Below are 22,015 nucleotides of genomic sequence, written 5' to 3' on the forward strand. Positions count from 1 at the left end.
TAGCGAAGGCTAAAGGACAGGCTTGGGCAGAGGTTGGTTTGTTTATAAAACAATGTGTCGATAGTTTAGACTGGAGAGAAATAGACTCAGGATTGAAACACAGTGAGACTTTGAAAGCATTTATGATGACAGTTGAATGCAAAATTGAGGTTGAAAGAATTATAAGACCAATTCTAAATGACAAAACTGACTGGGAGAATCAGTGCATGGTAAATGTTTACACCTCAGATATGCACCCTGCTTTGGCAGAGGTGCCTTCTAAATTCTGGGCAAAACACAAATATGATGTGGGCTTGATTAAGGGATGTAAACCGGTTGTGATCACTCCAAAATCTGATTACAGACCGTGTCAACACCAGTACCTCCTGAAACAGAGGCGATACTGGGAATAAAACCAGTGTTTGAGGCACTATTGAAAAAAGGTGTAATAATGCTATGTAATGATTTTTCCTGTGAAAAAAGTGGCGCTTTGTCCACGATTTAAAAGTAAAAGCAGTAAACGCAGCTGTCAGAAAAAGAGCTCCATTAGTGCCAAATCTATATGCATTTTTGTTGCAAAATTTCACAAGATGTGACTTTCTACTCAGTGGTAGACTTGCCTGGAACCTCTGACCCTGACAGCTGGAACTGCTGTATTTCAATATGTAACACACTATCAAAAGCTAGTTTTTAAACCAAAAGTTTACATTTTTAAGACATGTCATACACCCAACAGCAAATCCCTGTCTGAGAATAAAAAAACAAACAAATGTTGTCATTTTTGGGAGTGTGTTCGTATTGCAGAACATTCATCCCCAACTATGTGATTATTGAACAGCCCCTGTGAGCCCTAACTCTAGGGAAGGGGTTGAGATCATGTAATAAGATTGAAAGGACAGAGGAGGCGGTCGAGGCATTCATGAACATAAAGTTTCAGCTGTCTCTGGCGCCAACTTTGGACCTACAGGTACCAACTAATTCTTTTTGTTGAGATGGTGGATGAGAAAATGGGTTTATGACCTCTGTTTTATTGCAGTATCATGGAGACAGACTGTGACCTGTGGCCTATTTTTTCAATCAAGCTAGAACCAGTAGTAGCAGGCCTGCCTTGCTGTCTGAGGGCAGTGGCATCTGCTGAGAAGGCCTTGATGATGTCTAGAGATTTCATAGGGTATTATGACCTGATATTGATTGTCTGGCACACAGTGTCCATGATTCTGCACGAGCAGAAAACATTGCATTTATTGACGGCTCGTTGGTTGCGATACCATACTATCTTGCTCGATATTTCGAAAACAGTGTTGAAAGTTGCACAACCTTGAATCCTGCCACCCTCCTTCAGACAAAGGAGGGTGGGGAGGAACAACTGTTGTTTGACTGCGCTTGATCAAGTGAGTATGCCATGTGCAGATCTTTCAGATGTACCACTTGAAAACACAAAATGTCCTCTTTGTGGATGGTTCGGCGTTCAGAGATCCACAAACAGGTCAGAACAAAGTTGGCTATTCTGTGACGATGAGTTTGAAATTGTGACATTTGGCTCGTTGCCATAAAACGATTCAGCACAAGCAGCAGAGCTTGTGACTGTAACAGGGGCGTGAAAACTCAGGACGAATAAGTGCGTTACGATTTTTTAGTTTTTTTCAAGATTTTGGAGCACTGCGGAAACAGAGCATTTTTAAAATTCAGATGGGCGCCCAATAATTCATGCTCCCCATTTTTGGCAGCTTCATTAGAAGCAATTTTGCTGCCTGACAAGATAACCATTTGTAAATGTGCAGCACACACAAATAACAAAGATTTAGTATCCACAGGAAACGTCAGAGCGGACGCGACAGCGAAGGTCGCTGTGGCTAAATAGCCAAAGAAACAGAATGTACTTTGTTATGTGAAAATAATGATGATACTTTCTTCTTGTTTACAGAACATGCAGACTTTTGCTTTAGGGACAGAGAGAAACCTGTGGAGGAAGTCTGGCTGGACGTTGTTTGGGAAAGCTGTGATGGCAAGCCTTGTTTACCCCGACACTTCTTTCCTCACTATGCAAAAATGATGCATGGGTTGGACCAAGCATCAGAAGGGGGAATGGTAGCACAGATGAAAGAATTGTGCACAGCACAGATGAAAGAATTGTGCACAATGAAAGAATTGTGGTCACAAAGGGGTTAACAAAATTTTGTGAATTTTTTTTTTTTGTAAAAGATGTGTAATTTGGAACAAACATAATGTGGCAAAAGGGATAAAAATGTCCCGAGCATCTCAGCCACCACCAGCAGACTCATTTGGTGATGGTTTTCATTAAATTGACCCCATGTGGGGGGGAAATACTGCTTGGTGATGATTGACATGTGGTCCAAATAGGTGGAAGTTTTTCCAGTCTCGAAACAGGCAGCAGCAGCAGTAGAAAAGGCTGTGTTGACTGAAATAGTCCCGAGATGGAAAAACCCTTGGAAAATTAGCTCAGACAATGCCACACATTTTGTTAATGAGTCAATAAAACAAATTGGTCAAATTTGTGAGGAAACTGGACTTACATGGGTTAAGGTGCTTCCCATTGTTCTTGGATACAAGATATGGGAATAGAAGGGGGGCAAACAACAGCTGCCATCAACAGGATCATGTGAGCATGACATGTTAGGTTGTTGCAAAGAAATGTCTTCTCTGTTGTCTAAATGTCTGTGTACAGGTGAAAGCTGCTCAAGGAAAGGTTGCTGAAAGTTCCTTGCACAACATCAAACCGGGTGATTTCGTGGGGGATGAGATCTGAGGAATGAGTAAAAGGTGGCTGGGCCCATTCAATGTGTTCCTAACTACACACACAGCTGTGAAGGTAGCTGACGTGAGAGCCACGTGGATTCATGCTAGCCACTGTAAAAGGTCCCATCTACATCCTGGGAGGAGGAGCGGATGGAGTAAAGATTTGAGGCAGACTACAGCGACAACATTACAAATATTGTGGCGCACATGAGAAGGGCCGTAAAAGAGCCCGAAAAAGCTGATTCCATACAAGCAGAATGGTGGACCAGCCTCGGGGGAGGTTGGGCCTACTGGTTGTGTAGCACTGTGTTACCAATGATAGCAGTGGGACTGTTGTTGCTGATGTGTTTACCATGTTTCTTGCAAATTGTATCCAGCTCAGTACAGAGACTGGTGAAGACAGGGGTTTCACTTCAAATGGTTAAGATGGATGTATTGACTGACAATGTGATTATGGGGACGTGGGAACCACCAATGGATAGGGATGATCAGTAATGATGAGGGCCATGACAGACGACAATTGATTTAAGGAGTTTTGAGTAAAAAGGTGGTTTAAATGTGGTTTAATGATTAACCCAAATTTTCCTACTGATCTATCTTACCTTGTTTAAGCTTGCATTTTAAAAAGGGTTATACCCACACAAAAAAATGAGCGTGAAGCTTGGGTTCACAAATTTAAGAGAATGATCATTTATATGAAAGTCAGAGATGAAGAGTATAAATGTGATGTAATTACTTAAATTTGCTTAAAAGGGGTTGTGATTAAGGGAAAAATGTACACCTGATGATTTAAATATGTATTCTAACCTGAATGAAAGTAGGGATTAACAATGATGATAGCAGTAGTGGAACTTACAGTGAAATGAATTGAGACAGGATGAAACGACGAAGGTTTTAAGCAGGTCATTTGTCCGTGTTACGAGACAATGCAACAAGACGAAGGGATTGACTGTCTTTATGTCTGTAACTGTAATGTGTGGCTTGCTTTTGAAAGGGGGGGGGGAAAGACCCCCAAAACAAAAAGCCTTTGCATATTTTTGAGTTTAGTAATGATGAAGTTTTTTTTTGTTTTATATGTGTGTAACATCTCTATTTAATATCTGAGAAGTGACTGAGGGTCTGACCCATGTCAGGAATGCAATAACAGTGCTTATTCGTTTAGCCCGGCTTCCAGAGAACAAATGAGAGGATGTGAGAAGGATTGTTTATGATTTTTGTACTAACATTAGTAGATGATTTCAAGTATAATGAATTTTTTTTTAATTATTAGTTATCAATGAATGATAAAAAGGGGGAATTGTGAAAGAAAAATTCATTCATACCCTTTCTGTGTGATTTTAGAAGCATATACTTTTTCTTTAAATAGAGACACCCAGAAAGCAAAGAGACATAAAAGGTAAAGAATGTCACCTAGATGAGGGGAAGCAGCTGGGGAAGCAAATGGGCACCTTTGGTGACCCAAAAGGTCTCTTAGAAGGTTTTCTATAGGTTGACTAGTATGCTAAAAAAGGAGTTTTCTTTGGTCCCTGGGGGATAGGGAGTTACAGGCTGTTTTAAGAAATAACCTTGAGGACTAGAGAAGGGATATAAGAGTGGAGGAAGCCCTCCCTTTCTTGTCACATTCTGCAGCAACCTGTGTTCCTGTATGACTGTCTGACCTTCTTTGCAAAGAATAAATCCTTACAAAAGACAATTGATTGAGTTTGTCTCTTATGCGATGAGAGTCGTTTGATTTCTGCCACGACAGTGCATAAAGCATCCTTGACAAGAGGCTGAGACATTTGAGGTAGGTCATGTTGACTGTACATGTATGTAGCCAGCAAATGTGCAAATGGCCATTACCAGATGAGATGTTCTCTGGTGCAACAGTGGTATATGTGGTGTTGCTGCTCCCCATTTCTGGAAGAAATGTTTTAATGACTTGTTATAAGAAATGAACTTCAATTGTTAAATCTGATAATACATTATTATTATTATTATTATTATTATTTATAAATACAGTATTTGATATTGCAAACTATTAGGTTTAAATTCATATAGATAAAGTTCTATTTATTTATTATAATTGCATACCCACAAAGACCCAGTCTGCATGAAATCCTCTATTTGTTACACCTAGATCACTGTAGAAAAACACAGTCAGATCATTGTTGCTGGATTTGAAAGACTGGCCACGGTAGTGTATTTCTCCCAGTAAGGGGTAATTGGTAGAAGGACCATCATATACTCTGACGTAATCACAGCATGTTTCCATTCTAGGAAGTAGAGAAGACAGAGACAACAAATGCACATATATTTGTTTGTCGACCATATTACTATATTGTTGTAATGTTTCCTTGGAAAAAAAGAAATGTGAAAGTTACTAATTTTCAGTATACAGTCTCTGTTCTAAAATAAGGAAATTCAAATAGTGTCTTACTCAGCATCATTGAAGGTCAGTGACACGATTGTGTTTCCTGTGCTATGAGAAATGGTCCATATGCAGTATGAGTTATCAGGGTAGTTATTTGGATACTGGGGACTGAATAATTCACCCATCCAATCTGTCAGGTTGCCACCACATGGTTCTTCACATAGAGATGGAAAATAGAAAACAGAATAAACAGACAGACACACTTTTCTAAATACTGATTAACAATTGAAGGGATTTAGTTAAAAATGAGAATATAAGATAGTTGTATCACCCTGACATTTCTTGACTCTGTGTCTTCCAAAAAAATAAATGCAAAAATTAAAAACTTCAAAACTTCCTAATACATTATTAAATATGTTAATAACTTCATAGAGATCAAGTTCTATTTATTTATTTTAATTGCATACCCACAAAGGCCCAGTTTGCATAAAATCCTCTATTTGATACACTGCCATCGCTGTAGAAAAACACAGTCAGATCATTGTTGCTGGATTTGAAAGGGTGGTCAAAGTAGTCCCGTATTTCTGCCAGTAACGGGTAGTCGGTAGAAAGACCATCATATAATGCAATGTAATCACAGCATTCTTCCAAACTAGCAAGTAGACAAGACAGAGATTACAAATGTAAATATATTTCATATAAAAAATGTAAGTCATTTTCAATATATAGTTCCAAAATACAAATCATTTCATACACAACATCGTAGAAGATCAATGACACAGTCAGGTTCCCAGTACTATGAATTGTCTACACGCAGTATGAGTTATCACTGTAGTTCCCTTTCGATACTTTCACTCGTACTGCGTCTGTAAAGACGCTATGGGAAAAGCTCCTTTTCTCCTGAGACTGAAGCATTTCAATAACGCAGTGTAACTGCACGGCCATTGGTTCGTGCAGTGTTAAAGAAACGAACCAATGGCTCGGCAGCGGAGATGCACAAACCTATGGCGATGATTCGCGCCCGATCGCGCCAAAAGGGGCGGAGCATCTGGCTATATAAGCGAGCATTTCGCCATAGGGAACTCAGATCCTTCTTCTTCAGCGACGACTTCTGATCTTCGCAGAGACTGACTACGCAGACTTCGCTCAAGCAAGCCTCTTCTTCGCCGTTGACGAGCCTCGCAGCGGATCTTCACTGCTCGGCGGATTGACGCTCCGGAGCTGATTCCCTGCTGCTATCCGGCGAATATCTAAAAGAGCAAATTAGAGCAAATTTCTAGGCGTTGTTCCAAATGCCACGGCGTTTTTGTCGCTCGTGCAGAGCCCCTCTGCACGCCGCTGACACTCACGCTGAGTGCGTCTCGTGCCTGGGTCACGCCCACGCTGAGGCTGCGCTCAATGAGACGGAATGTTCCCACTGCGGGAATATGAGTCTCTCTTCCCTCCGCTCGCGGCTAGCTTTCTTTTCAGAGAGCGACGCCGCTTCTCGCGCCCTCCCGCTTACTTCCTCGCAAGAGCCTGCTAGGAAGAAGCAGCGGGGCAGGAGATCTAAGAGCGCGGTGACAGGCGAGCTCACGCCGGCTCAGACCCCGCGTGCCTCGCCTTCACCACACGGAGAGGAATCGCCAGTTCTCTTCCTGCATCCTGACCAGCGTCCCTCTGCGGCTGCGAGCGATCTGGTCTCCTTCGGAGGAAGTGAATGCGAGGATGACAGCATGTCATTGGCCGCATCTGACGCAGAGGAGTTGTCGGGCTCTTCCCATGACCCCGCCCCCTTGCCGTCTGCGCAATCCAGCGCCGCCAGCGCCGGTATGGACGCCGAACTGTTCCGTGTCCTATCTAAAGCTGTTGAGGAGCTGGATCTTCAATGGTCTCCTCCCGAGGAGCCATCTAGGAGCCGGCTGGATGAATGGTTCCTGCCGGGGCGCCGCCAGGCCCCTCGTCAGCGAGCTTCACCATTCTTCCCCGAAGTCCACGACGAAATATCTAAGTCCTGGCGTGCTCCATACTCCGCCCGCCTTCATACTTCCTCTTCTGCTGCCCTCACCACGGTAGATGGCGCTGAGGAAAAGGGCTACGAGAAGCTGCCCCCGCTGGACGAGTCAGTTGCTGCGCACCTTTGCCCGCCCACCGCTATCGGTTGGAAGGCGAGGGCGTCACACCCGTCTAAGCCGTGCAGGACGACCTCTACCCTCGCTGGACGAGCGTATTCGTCTGCTGGACAGGCAGCTTCAGCGCTTCACTCTATGGCGGTACTCCAGGTGTACCAAGCAAAGCTCCTCCGCGGTCTGGACGAGTTGAACCTGGACGATTCCCCGCTCAGAGAGATACGTAGCGCTACGGATTTGGCGTTACGCGCCACGAAGATGACGGCTCAGGCGATCGGGCGATCGATGGCCAGTTTAGTGGTGCTGGAGCGCCACTTGTGGCTTAACTTGACGGAGATCAAGGACGCGGATAAGGTCGCCTTCCTTGACTCCCCCATCTCGCCGACCGGCCTGTTCGGCCCAGCTGTCGAGGGTTTCGCGGAGCGCTTCACCGCGGCGCAGAAATCGTCCCAAGCTATGCGACATTTCCTGCCCAAACGCTCGAGCTCTGCAATGGCTCCTAGTCGCCCCAAGCCGGCGCCGACTCAGCAGCCTGCGAAAGCCACGCCCCCAGCTGCGCAACCAGCGCCTCAGACGGAGCTCCGTCCTCGGTCACGCCCAGCCAAGCGCTTTCCCTTCCCTAAGCGTCAGGGACCTCGGCCAAGAGTGGTGCTGGACCAGGCGCCGTCAGCGTCTTCCTGATCTCAACAGCAGGAAGAGGGAGGGGCCAAGTCTCGCAGCAGCCGGACCAGCCCCCAAAGTGCCTCTTTTAAGCCCTTCTACACTCCGTTCTGTTCTGAGTGTAAGGGAACTCATGTTTGTAAAAAATGTAGCTGTAACTCACGGGCCCTTTGTATCAGCGCCCTTACAGCAAACCGCTGTGATAGCGGGAAAAATAAAAAACAAACATTTTCAAGAAAAGAGCAAATTTCCTCTTCCAATGCTTTCAGACAGCATACAGCTGTGCGAACCATTGCAGCCCCTAGCGACACGATCCGCGGCATGGCAAGCCATCCCCGGAGTGTCAAAATGGGTTTTGGGTATAATAGAACGAGGCTATGTACTCCAGTTCGCTCGAAGACCTCCTCGCTTTCATGGTGTGATTACCACCTCAGTTCGCAGCAAAGACGCAGACGTCTTGCGATTGGAGGTAAAGAATCTGTTGGCCAAGGGCGCCGTGGAAACGGTCCCCCCAACACAGAGCGAGTCAGGTTTTTACAGCCGTTACTTCCTCGTTCCAAAGAAGGATGGCGGTCTACGCCCCATCCTCGACCTCAGACAGCTGAATCGCGCCCTCATGAGACGGCCGTTCAGAATGCTTACACTAAAACAGATCCTCTCGCAGATACGCAAAGGGGACTGGTTTTGTTCACTAGATCTGAAGGATGCATACTTCCACATTCAGATCGCCCCCCATCACAGGCAATTCTTGAGATTCGCCTTCGAGGGAGTGGCATATCAATATACAGTCCTTCCGTTCGGACTGTCGTTAGCCCCTCGCACGTTTACAAAGTGCATGGACGCAGCACTTTCCCCTCTGAGACAGATGGGAATCCGCGTCCTGAACTATCTGGACGACTGGCTCATCCTAGCCCAGTCAGAAAGCGAGCTAACACACCACAGAGCCTTAATCCTCAGCCACTTAGAGTGCCTAGGACTCAAGGTCAATTTTGCCAAGAGCGTGCTGTCTCCCAGCCAACGCATTGCGTTCCTGGGAGCAGTTTTCGACTCATGTCAAATGAAGGCAGCAGTTGCGCCGCAGAGAGCCCAAGCTATTCGCAGGCTCGCGGCTTCCTTCAAAATAGGAGCCCTTCGCCCTCTCAAGGTTTTTCAGAAGATGCTCGGCCTTATGGCCTCAGCATCTCCAGTACTTCAGTTGGGTCTGCTTCAAATGCGCCCCCTGCAGTTCTGGTTGAAACCAAAGGTTCCTCCTCAAGCGTGGCGTTTGGGACGCCAGCGCATCAAGGTAGATCGGGCCTGTATAGCAGCCCTGGCTCCTTGGAGGCGCGCTCAATGGATGGAACAGGGCGTTCCCCTGGACTTGGTGGTCAGAAGGAAAGCGGTCTCGACAGACGCCTCCAACTTAGGTTGGGGGGCGCTGTGCGACGGCCAGCCTGCTTTCGGCCTATGGTCGAAAGCGGAGAGTCGCCTTCACATCAACTGCTTGGAAATGCTAGCAGTGTGTTTAGGCCTTCACACCCTTCTACCTGCGCTGAAGGGTCACCATGTCTTAGTCCGTTCGGACAGCATGACAGTGGTGTCCTTCATAAATCACCAAGGGGGCCTCTCGTCGAGACGTCTATTTACGATGGTAGAACGTCTCCTGAAATGGGCTCAGCTGCACTTCCGCTCTCTAAGAGCGACGCATGTGCCAGGCAAACTGAACCAGGGAGCAGACATGTTGTCTCGGGGCAACGTCTCCTCAGACGAATGGACGCTTCACCCTCACACGGTTCAGCAAATATGGGCTGTCTTTGGCAGGGCGCGAGTAGATCTTTTCGCCTCAAAAGACAATCATCACTGCCCAATTTATTTTTCAAAGGAACAGGACGCATTGACCCAAGAATGGCCCAATCTCCTGTTATACGCATTCCCTCCTATCGCTCTGCTGCCACAGGTCATCAGGCGAATGCGGGAACAGAAACTCAAAGTCCTGTTAGTGGCTCCGTTCTGGCAGAACCAGCATTGGTTTCCAGATCTTCCCAGGCTGCTCTCAAGAGCACCATGGCCCGTGCAACTGAGACGAGATCTCTTAACACAGGCGAACAGAACGATTTGGCACCCCCAACCGGAATTGTGGGCGCTGCACGTTTGGGCTCTAGACGGGAGCCTTTAAGTCTCCCTGAGTCGGTTTTGAGTACTATTTCACAAGCTAGAGCACCCTCTACGAGGCGGCTCTACGATCTCAAGTGGTCTGTCTTTTCCGCCTGGTGTTCCACCCGCGGTACGGACCCAGTTTTATGTGACATATCTGTGATATTGTCCTTCTTGCAAGAGCTGTTGGATAAGGGGAGATCCCCTTCCACGCTCAAGGTCTATGTTGCGGCTATAGCGGTATTCCATGACCTTGTAAACGGTCAATCTGTGGGAAGGAACGACTTGGTCGTTCGTTTCTTAAAGGGGTCAATGCGGATTAATCCCCCTCGCCCCATCACGGTTCCGTCTTGGGACTTACCCACAGTGTTGAGGGCCCTGAAGGGCCCTCCCTTCGAACCGCTTCAGTCCATAGGCCTTCGCCCCCTGACGTTGAAGACTGCCCTGCTATTGGCATTAGCATCAGTCAAACGCATGGGTGATTTACAGGCGCTCTCTGTGAGCCCCGTTTGCTTGGAATTCGGGCCAAATGACTCTAAGGTCATCCTGAAGCCAAAGCATGGGTATGTTCCCAAAAGTCTCTCTACACCCTTTAGAGACCAGATTATTTCCCTTTTGGCTCTTCCTCCTACGGAGCAAGACCAGGGATTTAACCCTCTCTGCCCTGTCAGGGCTCTGAGATGTTATATAGAGCGTTCTGCCCCTTTTAGGCAGTCAGAACAGCTGTTTGTATGTTTTGGTGGCCGCACCAAGGGGTGTTCGGTCACAAAACAGAGATTATCCAAATGGATTGTGGAAGCCATCACGCTGGCTTACTCCTCTTTGGGCCTACAATGTCCCATGGGAGTAAGGGCCCATTCAACGAGGGGCATCGCCTCGTCTTGGGCGTGGTCTAGTGGGGTTTCCATTGCAGAGATTTGTGCGGCGGCAGGCTGGGCCTCACCGTCCACATTTGCTAGATTTTATAACTTGGACGTTCCAGTCTTACAGACTCGGGTCCTTTCCACATAGTGATATGTGTTACCAGTATGTTATATGTAGTGCGTCTTGGCCTCTGTGGAGCTCCAAGTGTACTTATTCCTTGGAACGGATGTTTATCAGGCTATCTGATCGAACAAATTGGCCCTTATTAGCCCTTTAGTGCTAGGGTCATGTTAGTCGTTCCTCTACCTTAAGCACGGCGGGATTGTACTGGTTCCCCATAGCGTCTTTACAGACGCAGTACGAGTGAAAGTATCGAAAGGGAACGTACTCGGTTACTTTCGTAACCTCGGTTCCCTGAGATACGGGAACGAGTACTGCGTTGCTGGCCGTGCTAGGTAGCTGCACGACTCAGTCGTCGCTTCAGTCGAAGTACCTGAGTTCCCTATGGCGAAATGCTCGCTTATATAGCCAGATGCTCCGCCCCTTTTGGCGCGATCGGGCGCGAATCATCGCCATAGGTTTGTGCATCTCCGCTGCCGAGCCATTGGTTCGTTTCTTTAACACTGCACGAACCAATGGCCGTGCAGTTACACTGCGTTATTGAAATGCTTCAGTCTCAGGAGAAAAGGAGCTTTTCCCATAGCGTCTTTACAGACGCAGTACTCGTTCCCGTATCTCAGGGAACCGAGGTTACGAAAGTAACCGAGTACGTTATCAGGATACTGGGCACTGAACATTTGGCCCATCCAATCTGTTATATAGGCACCACATGATTCTTCACGGTGGAAAATAGAATAAAAAGACAGCCACAGCTGTAGTTATGAGAGAATTACTACAAATTTAGGTTGACATTTATAATACCATATGTCAAGTTCTATTCATGTCTTTTAATCACATACCAAAGGCCCAGTATGCATGAAATCCTCTATTTGTTATACTGCTATCACTGTAGAAAAACACAGTCAGATCATTGTTGCTGGATTTGAGAGACTGGTTCCTGTAGTCCTGTATTTCTCCCAGTAAAGGGTACCGCGTAGAAGGACCATCATATACTCTGATGTAATCACAGCATGTTTCCAAACTAGCAAGCAATAAGAAGACAGAAACACACACAAATGTATTAGTGTTGTTTTTGTAAAACCATACTAATATTTCATCCAAGAATGTTTAAGGACATACATTAGGCGTTCAAAAAAAACATTTTGTTTTACAAATAAAGACAATTTTATTTAACCGTGCCAATGAACAAGCAACAAATGAGGAAAGAATTGTTTCCTACTGTACATTACATTGTTGAAGGTCAGAGACACAGTTGTGTTCCCTGTGCTATGAATGGTCCATGTGCATCGTGCGTTATTAGAATAGTTAGTAGGGTACCCGGGGCTAAAAATTTCACCCGACCAATCTGTCAAATTCCTACCACATGGTTCTTTGCATAGAAATGGAAAACAAGAGAATAAAAAAATAGTGGTTAATAAAGTAAAGTGTTACCAGTTTTTCTAACCTCTTTAGCCTTATAAGAAAATAAAATTAGAATAGACAGATACATAAATACATGCATACATACCTGAAAGCCAGTCACCTACAAAAACAAAATATCTTATTGAATGATGTTTTAACATTATATAAAAATATGCACTATGATGTTGAAGGATATTTACCTGTTGTATGTGACTCAATGATATTTGCTGTAATGTAATGACATAAATGTAACATTTAATGTAATGCAATACTTGTCTTTCTGCACTGAGAAATCATTTGAGCAAAACACATGATGTTCAAGCTAGCTAGCTAGCTATTCCATATGTCGAAAATGTTTTCTCCTGAAAATGATAATCTTACCCTGAAAGGCAGTCAGGAGCAGACAGAGGTGGAGAGTCAGAGCTTCCATCTTTCTCTTCTGATCAAGTTTGTCTTCAGATATTCAGCTACCACTTATATAGTCAAAACCAGGCTAAGGATGATTTCTTTATGACATGTCAATATCCTGAAGTTTCTGATGGAATATTATCAATAGAGGAGTATAATCGTGGAAAAGACACATCTGCATATTACAAAACTTGTATTATTACTTGTGTTAATTTATGAATTTATGTCTGTTTACACAAAGTTTGTGATTATGGAGTGGTCATGTTAATTAGTCTAAACATTTACTCATTGTCAACGTTATCACTATGATGTAATAAAAAACATTTAGAGTTTTACAAAAATGTAAAAATGAATGCATGAAACAAAAGAGAGCAAGTCTGTGGTGCAACACAAGAGACATGAAAGTAGTGCTAGTTTCAGTTACCTGTATAAAAAAGTGCTTTAAAAAACATTATTGCCACAGTATTATTTGAATTAAATGAAATGTATACAATAGCGTCATTAACATTATTTGTACTGATGTGAGAATCAGCATGTGGCGTACTGAACAACACACACAAAGAGCTGTGACAGTTTGATAGTAGCTTAGTTGCTCAAAACTTTTTTTCTTTTTAATTCAAGCAACTGTTTTCAGTGATTCGTGTGAAGAGCAATGATCACTGATTTTACTTTCATAGTTGTGTTACTTCACTGCTGAGCAAGCAGAAGCAACCACACTTCCAGCTCTCTGGAGTGATGATTTAGCAAGTCCGGTTCATTGAATCAGTTCAGTAATCTTTGTCTCATGTTTGTAATGTTTGACTCATTGTAGTCCACCAGTTCATCCTAAATAGACCCCTTTGTCATATGTTTGATTCATCCTGGTGAAATCATTCATTTAGACATTCAGAATACATGTACAGTAATTCTGTAATATAAACCATTGGAGATATCAGTGACAAGAAATGCTGTTTAGAAATGCTTTATTGAATTCCAAAAATACAAGATGTACTTGAATTGTTTTCCTGGGTGGTTAATAAGAATTGATTAATAGTAATAATTAAAGTTATAATTGAGAAGATGATCACTTCTTTCCTTCGAGGTTTCACACTCCTTCACACCATGCCTTGAATGACAGTAAATGGACAGTCATTAGAAAAGCATCAATATTAATACAATTCATTACAAATGATACCTTCTATTGGCCTCTGACCTTTGAGTTTGATTGGCCCCAGAGTCACAGTATTGGTGTGGTAGGTGCTGCTGTCAAGAGATCTCTTGCGACGAAAGCGGCAACCTTGGCTGCAGCAAGAGTTGTAATCGTTATCGGGGCAGATGATCACCTTACACTGCAGGAACACATAGGCGTGAGTCCGGAGGAACTTGAAAGCCCGGAAACTGAACCGTGCGTAGTAGTGATGACCGCTGGTGTAGGAATAATATGTGTTGTCTCTGGCACATCTACAAAAGAAGAGAAATACAATTTGGATACAGTTTGGTCTACAGTCAAACTATTAATGCAAATGAGTACAAGAACAAATTTAGAGTACGAACAGCATAATTCTGACTGAAATACTGTCTTAGATTTCAACTGATTCCACTGTCACATATGATATGATGGTGGAGGGAGTCACTTATAAGAATGAAAAGGTCTTACCCATTACGCAGCAGGTCATAGGAGCGATCTTTGAAGTCATTGAGATTTGGAGACGCTACACAGGTGTCCAGGAAGAGATCCAGACTGTTGTCATGCCTGTTTAGCTCAACCTGAACGTACAGATACTGGTTCAGGTTCACCTCATATGGAGAGTCGTAAATTTGATAGTAGAAACTGCTGGAGGTGTAGAAGGCTATGCTGGCATCGAAGTGGCCTGTTCCTGTGATGTTGGTAGGGGTGTAAATATTAATCGATTCGTATCGATGCATCGATTATGCAGCCGCCAATTCAATGCATCGATTCGTCCGCAAGAGTATCGATTAATGTGTTTATTTTGCCGCCTGTTTGTTCACTTGTCTATTTTTAGAATCCGTTCCGACCTTTCTTTTACTGTCTATGGCTCCGACGTAAGCGTACTACCTACTCCTAAGCTGCGGGTGGCGCTAACCTCATTATTGTCTTCTACTTCACACGTGTTACTTTCGTTTCACAGTCCATCTATGATGTTGTTCATGTTCACACACCTCACGTTGTTGTCTGACTTTCAAGAGCGATGATTTTGAACTGATTTTGTGGAGTAGTATTCTATTTGCAGTTCATCTACTGCAAAGGATGTGTGACCATTACCTCTTAATAAGATGCAAATTGTATTTTCAAAATGTAACCAATTTAGCTAATTGGCCATAGTAGACCTGCACTATAAGCATTAGCCTTTTTTTTTTAAATTATTATTACAATTTATCTAATTGCACTTTGTAGATGCAGTAACTTATATTTGCTGTTCTATTTGCAGTGCATTGAGCACAACTGCTTTAGTGTAACATACACATTATGTGAATAGAATACCGTTTCTGTATTCTCAATAAAAGGCAAATTATTTACTATTTTTGTTGATTTATTTGAAACTTAATAGATATCATGTAAAAATATCTAGTATTGAATCGAATCGGATCGAATCGCATCGTATCACAGGGAATTCTGAAGTATTGAAAATAATCGAATCGTTGGCTTAAGAAATCGGTATCGTATCGAATCGTCTTGAAGGCTCCGATTTACACCCCTAGATGTTGGCATTTCCGACTTCCTTGGCCTTGTAGAATATTTGCACCATGGTGTCTGGCTCCATTCGGCAGCCCACATGAAGTAGGAAATGTGACTGACGAGTGATTTCACCTGATTGAGACTGAGAGTCTCGCACATTGTTGGTGTAGGACACATAACCATTCATCATCTAAAGGAAAAGAGAGACAGAGAGTGAGTGATTTTCAGTTTTGGCTAAAGAAAACACAGATACTAGCCCTTATACCAGTACTGGAGCCATGCTGGATCTGGCACATGTGTAGGTCATACTTCTTTGACTGTCCCACATGCATCAAGTGGGAAGCTGAACACAACCTCAGTACTGCTAATGGAGGGTCTGCAAACATGGTCATCCACATAAAGATCATATGCACTCAAGCCGAGTGAGTTCAGGTAAGACCTTTGAATGACAATGACCATGTTGTCTGAGGAACAATCCACACGACCTGCAGAGCAACACATTTTATTCCCTCAGTGTAATTTGTGCATTTAAAATATTTATTAAAATGTATTAATATTTTATCATAACTTCAGCTTTTAGCATCTGAAAGTTGTTATATTTTAGTATTATTTCACAGGGCATTACCTTGATCTGCTGTGAGAGAGCTTGTAAAAAGGGCCTTGAAACCATGACTGACACCAGAGTAGTCACTCCTGAAGACAACAGTCAAGTATCGTGAAGAAGAGTGAAACACTTGGTGTGTGGTGTCATTGAAGCAGAACTTTCCCAGCTGTGGATAACCAGTGGAAGAGCCGTCATACACCGTTATGTAGTCACAGTTACAGCAGCGCTCCAATCTGAAAGAAACAATTCAATTTTCCTTGGAAAAAAAAAAAAGAAATGTAGAAGTTATTTGTTTTCACTACACAGTCTCCATTTCAAAATAAAGAAATTTAAATAGTGTCTTACTCAACATCATTGAAGGTCAGTGACACGATTGTGTTTCCTGTGCTGTGAATGGTCCATGTGCAGTTGTTAGGGAAGCAGACTGATAAACAGGTAAGTGAATCAACAGATAAAGTTTATTTGTTTTTAGCAGAGCAGATGAAGAAGATGGCGTGCAGGACCGGGTAAGTTTAACTGTCCAGATAGTAGATGATGGTGAGGATGATGATGGATGGATAACTTGATCTTTCTTCCCTTTTGCAGGAACGATCGTCGGAGGATGTCGAAGAGGCAGACTGGATGTAGGCTTACGGCACACACACACTGGATGCGGAGATAGACTGATGAGACAGACTGACTGGAATGCAAGACAAGACAGGTAAGTATTCACAGGTAAGTATTGAAGGTAATCTCTAGAATCCACGAAGGAGAGTAGAGTAGTCCGCTTTCGCAGCAACGAGCCTGGACAATGGTGACTGTGTGTGGTGTGCTTATATGGGTGCCGTGATGATTGCGTGCAGGTGTGACTGATTAGTATTCAGGTGAGAGCGATCTTTGGGTGAGTGAGGTGGAAGAACCTGGCCAATCCGTGACATTACCCCCCTCCCCAGGGCCCGCTCCTGAGGGCCGAGACCTCCGACGTCGCGGTGGTCTACCTCGTCCCCGAGGTGCTGGGAGGTCAGGATGGGCGTGGTGGAATTCCTCCAGAAGGGCAGGGTCCAGTATGTCTCCTCTGGGTACCCAGGATCTCTCCTCTGGTCCATATCCCTCCCAGTCTACAAGATATTCCAGGACACCACCGCGACGTCGGGACTGCAAGATCTCGCGGACAGCGTAGATGGAGCCTTCCTCCAGGACCAAGGGGGGAGGGGGTTCCTCTTCGTGGCCAGGTTCTGTGGAGGGAAGAACAGGAGAGTGACAGGGTTTAAGTGACACGTGGAATGTGGGGTGAATCCGGTACTGAGGTGGGAGCTGGAGTTTATAAGTGACTGGGTTGACCTGTTCCGTGATGGTAAAGGGGCCAACAAATCTGGGACTTAACTTCTTCGAGGGCAGGCGCAGACGGATGTCTCTGGTGGAGAGCCAGACCTTTTGACCAGGAGTGTACGTTAGACTTGGGATCCTCCTTCGATCCGCGACGATCTTGTTTCTGCGCACTGCCCTTTGGAGATGGTGATGAGCCTCGTCCCAGACTCTCTCGCTCTCCCGGAACCAGTGATCCACTGCGGGCACCTGTGATGGTTCACCATTCCAGGGGAAGAGTGGCGGCTGGAATCCAAGCACGCACTGGAATGGTGTGAGTCCTGTAGTGGGCTGCCGCAGTGAATTCTGGGCGTACTCCGCCCAGCCCAGAAACTGGTTCCAGGAGTCCTGGTGACCGTGACAAAAGGTCCGAAGGAACCGTCCCACCTCCTGGATCTTTCTCTCTGTCTGTCCATTTGTCTGAGGGTGGTATCCGGACGAGAGGCTTACGGTCACACCTAGGAGTTGGAAGAATGCTCTCCAGACTCTGGAAATGAACTGGGGTCCTCTATCTGATACTATGTCTTCGGGGAGTCCATAGTATCTAAATACTCTGTCGAAGAGCAACTGAGCGGTCTCCATGGCTGTGGGAAGTCCTTTCAGTGGCAGGAGCCGACAGAACTTCGAAAAACGATCCACAACGACTAGAATACAAGTGTTCCCGTTGGAAGGAGGAAGGTCCGTCATGAAATCCACTCCTAGGTGTGACCAGGGACGGTTCGGGACGGGCAAGGGATGGAGCTTTCCTGCAGGTAGATGTCGGGGAGTCTTTGAGATGGCACAATCCTTGCAGCCCTGGACATAGCGCCTCACATCCCTTGCCATGTCTGGCCACCAGAAGCGTTCTAATAACAGCGAGAGGGTGGTGTTGGCCCTTGGATGCCCAGTGCCCAGGGAGGTGTGTGTTGAGTGGATAAGATCTACCCGTTGCTCCTGAGGGATGAACTGACGTCCTGGTGGGCAACCCGGCGGAGATCTGGCTGCTGGAGTGGCGACGGCTGGAGGACTGGACCAGTCGATGGGAGCGACGAAGATGTTTTTCGGGAGGATTGGCGTGGATGTCTCTGGAGAATCATGGAAGTCGTGAAGTCGAGAGAGGGCATCTGCACGGATATTTTTGGAGCCTGGACGATAGGTTATTTTGAAGTTGAAACGGGAGAAGAATAAGGCCCAGCGTGCCTGCCGTGGACAGAGCCTCTTAGCGTCGCGGAGGTACTGCAAATTTTTGAGGTCCGTGATCACTTGGAACGGGTGTTGAGCTCCCTCCAGCCAATGCCGCCACTCCTCCAGGGCGAGCTTGATGGCCAATAACTCCCGGTTACCGATGTCATAATTCTGCTCCGCCAGGTTGAGCTTCCTAGAGAAATAGGCACACGGATGGAGACGTGGAGGAGTACCGTGGTGTTGGGACAAGACAGCTCCGACGCCAGTAGTGGATGCGTCCACTTCGACCTCGAATGGATGATCTGGATCTGGATGTGTCAGGAGTGGAGCTTGAGTGAATGCGGTCTTGAGGGACTGGAAGGCTGCGGCAGCTTCGGGGGTCCATTGGAGATTCCGAGATTTCCCCTTGAGTAGGTTGGTTAATGGAGCCGTGAGAATACTGTAATTGTTGATGAAGCGACGGTAGAAGTTTGCGAAGCCAAGAAATCTCTGGAGTTCTTTTATGGTGGTGGGTTCTGGCCAGGAGATGACTGCTGACACTTTCCCCTCGTCCATGCGAACACCTTTCTGATCGATAATGTATCCCAGGAACTGGACGGACTGGAGATGGAAAGAGCATTTCTCAGCCTTGAGGTATAACTGGTGCTCGCGTAGTCTTTGAAGGACCTCCGCAACGTGGTGGCGATGTTCGGCCTCACTCCGGGAGTGGATCAAAATATCGTCGATATAGATGATCACAAATCGGTGTAGAAACTCCCGGAGTACCTCGTGGATGAAATTTTGAAATACGGAGGGGGCGTTGACCAGACCATAGGGCATGACGAGATACTCGTAGTGGCCAGTAGGAGTCACAAACGCGGTCTTCCACTCGTCCCCCTCACGTATTCTCACGAGGTTATACGCACTGCGGAGGTCCAGCTTCGTGAAGATCTTGGCTGATCGGAGCTGCTCAAGGGCCGCAGGGACGAGAGGAAGTGGGTATCGGAACTTGACGGTGCCTTGGTTTAGAATCCGGTAATCGATACACGGCCGCAGCCCTCCATCCTTCTTGGCAACGAAGAAGAAACTGGATGCTGCAGGAGATGTGGAAGGTCGGATGTATCCTTGGCTCAGAGCTTCTTGAACGTACTCCTCCATGGCCTTAGTCTCTGGAAGCGATAACGGGTAGATCTTACCTCTGGGCATTGGAGCATCCGGAACTAGGTCTATGGCACAGTCCCATGGCCGATGTGGAGGTAGCTGGGAAGCTCTCTTGGGGCAAAATACATCCTGGAAGGACGAATAACATTCTGGGATCTGGATAGATCGTTTCTCGACAGGACTTTCGACTGACGTGACATACACTGGTATGGATTTCTTGACAGGACGTGGAAGTTCTGGAAAGCAGGTATCAATACATTCGGGTCCCCACTTCATGATTTCACCGTTACCCCAAGAGAGGATGGGATTGTGCTTCACCAGCCACGGGCGCCCTAAGATGATGTCCATGGATGCACCCTCCAGAACCAGAAACTGAATAGACTCCTTGTGAAGAACTCCTACTTGTAGGTTGATGCTTTCACATTTGCGATGAACCCGAGTACGGTTGGTCATTTTGCTGGTTATGGGTTCGATTTGGTAGACTGCTGAAGAGGCTTCAGTTCAGAGTTGGAGCTGGCGACAGAGGATGCCTGAGATGAAGTTGCCGGCTGACCCGGAGTCGATGAGGGCCGTGACTGTAACAGAGAATGAGAGAGGACAACTGAACATTGGTAGTCAGAGGGTGAAGATTTTCTATTTCGGAACACAGACCACTCACCAAGGAACGGACGGGACGAATGGGGCAGTTGATGCGGATATGTCCGCTGGCACCACAGTACATACATAGACCCCGAGTCAGCCTTCTCTGTCGCTCAGCAGATGATAGTTTTCCAGCTTCCAGGATCATAGCCTCTGGTTCTGGAGGAGCGGTTGACTCAGGCGAACAGAGGAGTGCAGTTGTGGTGGAGTCAGTGGTGGCATGATATGACAGGATGCGGTCGGAGCAGCGAAGTGATTGTTGGATGAATTTTTCTAGACCCATTGTGTCGTCCAATGCTGCTAACTGGAGACGGAGCTTGGGTTCCAAACCGAGCCGGTAGGTGGTTAGCAGCGATCTCTCATTCCATCCGCTGGCAGCTGCTAAGGTACGGAAACGTAAAGCATATTCTTGAGTAGACATACTCCCTTGTTTTAAATGATAGAGCTGTTCCCCTGCGGAGATCGCTTCATCTGACGTGCCAAAGACCTCTTTAAAGTGAGAGATGAAACTCTGGATGGTGCTGGTTGCTGGCCCGGCTTGGCGCCAGATGGTGTCAGCCCACTTCAACGCGGGTCCGGTGAGTAACGAAGTGATGAATGCGATTTTTGACTGATCTGTTGGATATAAAGCAGGTTGCATGGTGAATATTAGCGAACATTGGAGAAGAAATCCGTTGCACTCCTCCGCCCCGCCTGAGTTGGGCGCTGGTCGAGCCATGGGACTGGATGGAACGGGTGCCGAGGAAGTGCTGGGTTCCGGTGGAGCTGTGGGACGCGGTGTTGTGGGAATAGCGGTGGAAGGTCCCATTAAAACCTTTCGGAGAGAATCCACAAGTTCTTGAAATGGATCCATTGCTCTGCCGATGCTGTCTGTAGGTCCGGGCTTCTGTTAGGGAAGCAGACTGACAAACAGGTAAGTGAATCAACAGATAAAGTTTATTTGTTTTTAGCAGAGCAGATGAAGAAGATGGCGTGCAGGACCGGGTAAGTTTAACTGTCCAGATAGTAGATGATGGTGAGGATGATGATGGATGGATAACTTGATCTTTCTTCCCTTTTGCAGGAACGATCGTCGGAGGATGTCGAAGAGGCAGACTGGATGTAGGCTTACGGCACACACACACACTGGATGCGGAGATAGACTGACGAGACAGACTGACTGGAATGCAAGACAAGACAGGTAAGTATTCACAGGTAAGTATTGAAGGTAATCTCTAGAATCCACGAAGGAGAGTAGAGTAGTCCGCTTTCGCAGCAACGAGCCTGGACAATGGTGACTGTGTGTGGTGTGCTTATATGGGTGCCGTGATGATTGCGTGCAGGTGTGACTGATTAGTATTCAGGTGAGAGCGATCTTTGGGTGAGTGAGGTGGAAGAACCTGGCCAATCAGTGACAGCAGTATGAATAATCAGGGTAGTTATTAGGGTATTGGGGACTGAAAAATTCACCATCCAATCTGTCATGTAGCCACCACATGATTCTTCACGTAGAGATGGAAGATGAAAAAACAGAATAAAAAGACTATTCTGTGTCCTCCAAAAAATACAGAAATTAAAAAAAATTCTAATACATTAATAAATGCATTAATAAGTTCATATAGATCAAGTTCTGTTTATTTCTTTTGACTGCATACCCGTGAAGACCCAGTTTGCATGAAATCCTC

The 22,015-nt window shown here is 45.8% G+C and overlaps 1 long non-coding RNA gene across 1 annotated transcript; it reads right to left on the bottom strand.

The window, feature by feature from the left end:
* Positions 1-13,728: 13,728 nt before the first annotated feature.
* LOC141295291 (uncharacterized) lies at positions 13,729-14,645 on the bottom strand. Its single transcript, XR_012341038.1, has 3 exons — positions 14,420-14,645; positions 13,976-14,223; positions 13,729-13,888 (listed from the first exon to the last, which is right to left on the bottom strand). It is a non-coding gene; the product is annotated as an uncharacterized lncRNA (long non-coding RNA).
* Positions 14,646-22,015: the final 7,370 nt, after the last annotated feature.

This window comes from Garra rufa, chromosome 21 (genome assembly GCF_049309525.1).
Source record: "Garra rufa chromosome 21, GarRuf1.0, whole genome shotgun sequence".
Classification (NCBI taxonomy): domain Eukaryota; kingdom Metazoa; phylum Chordata; class Actinopteri; order Cypriniformes; family Cyprinidae; genus Garra; species Garra rufa.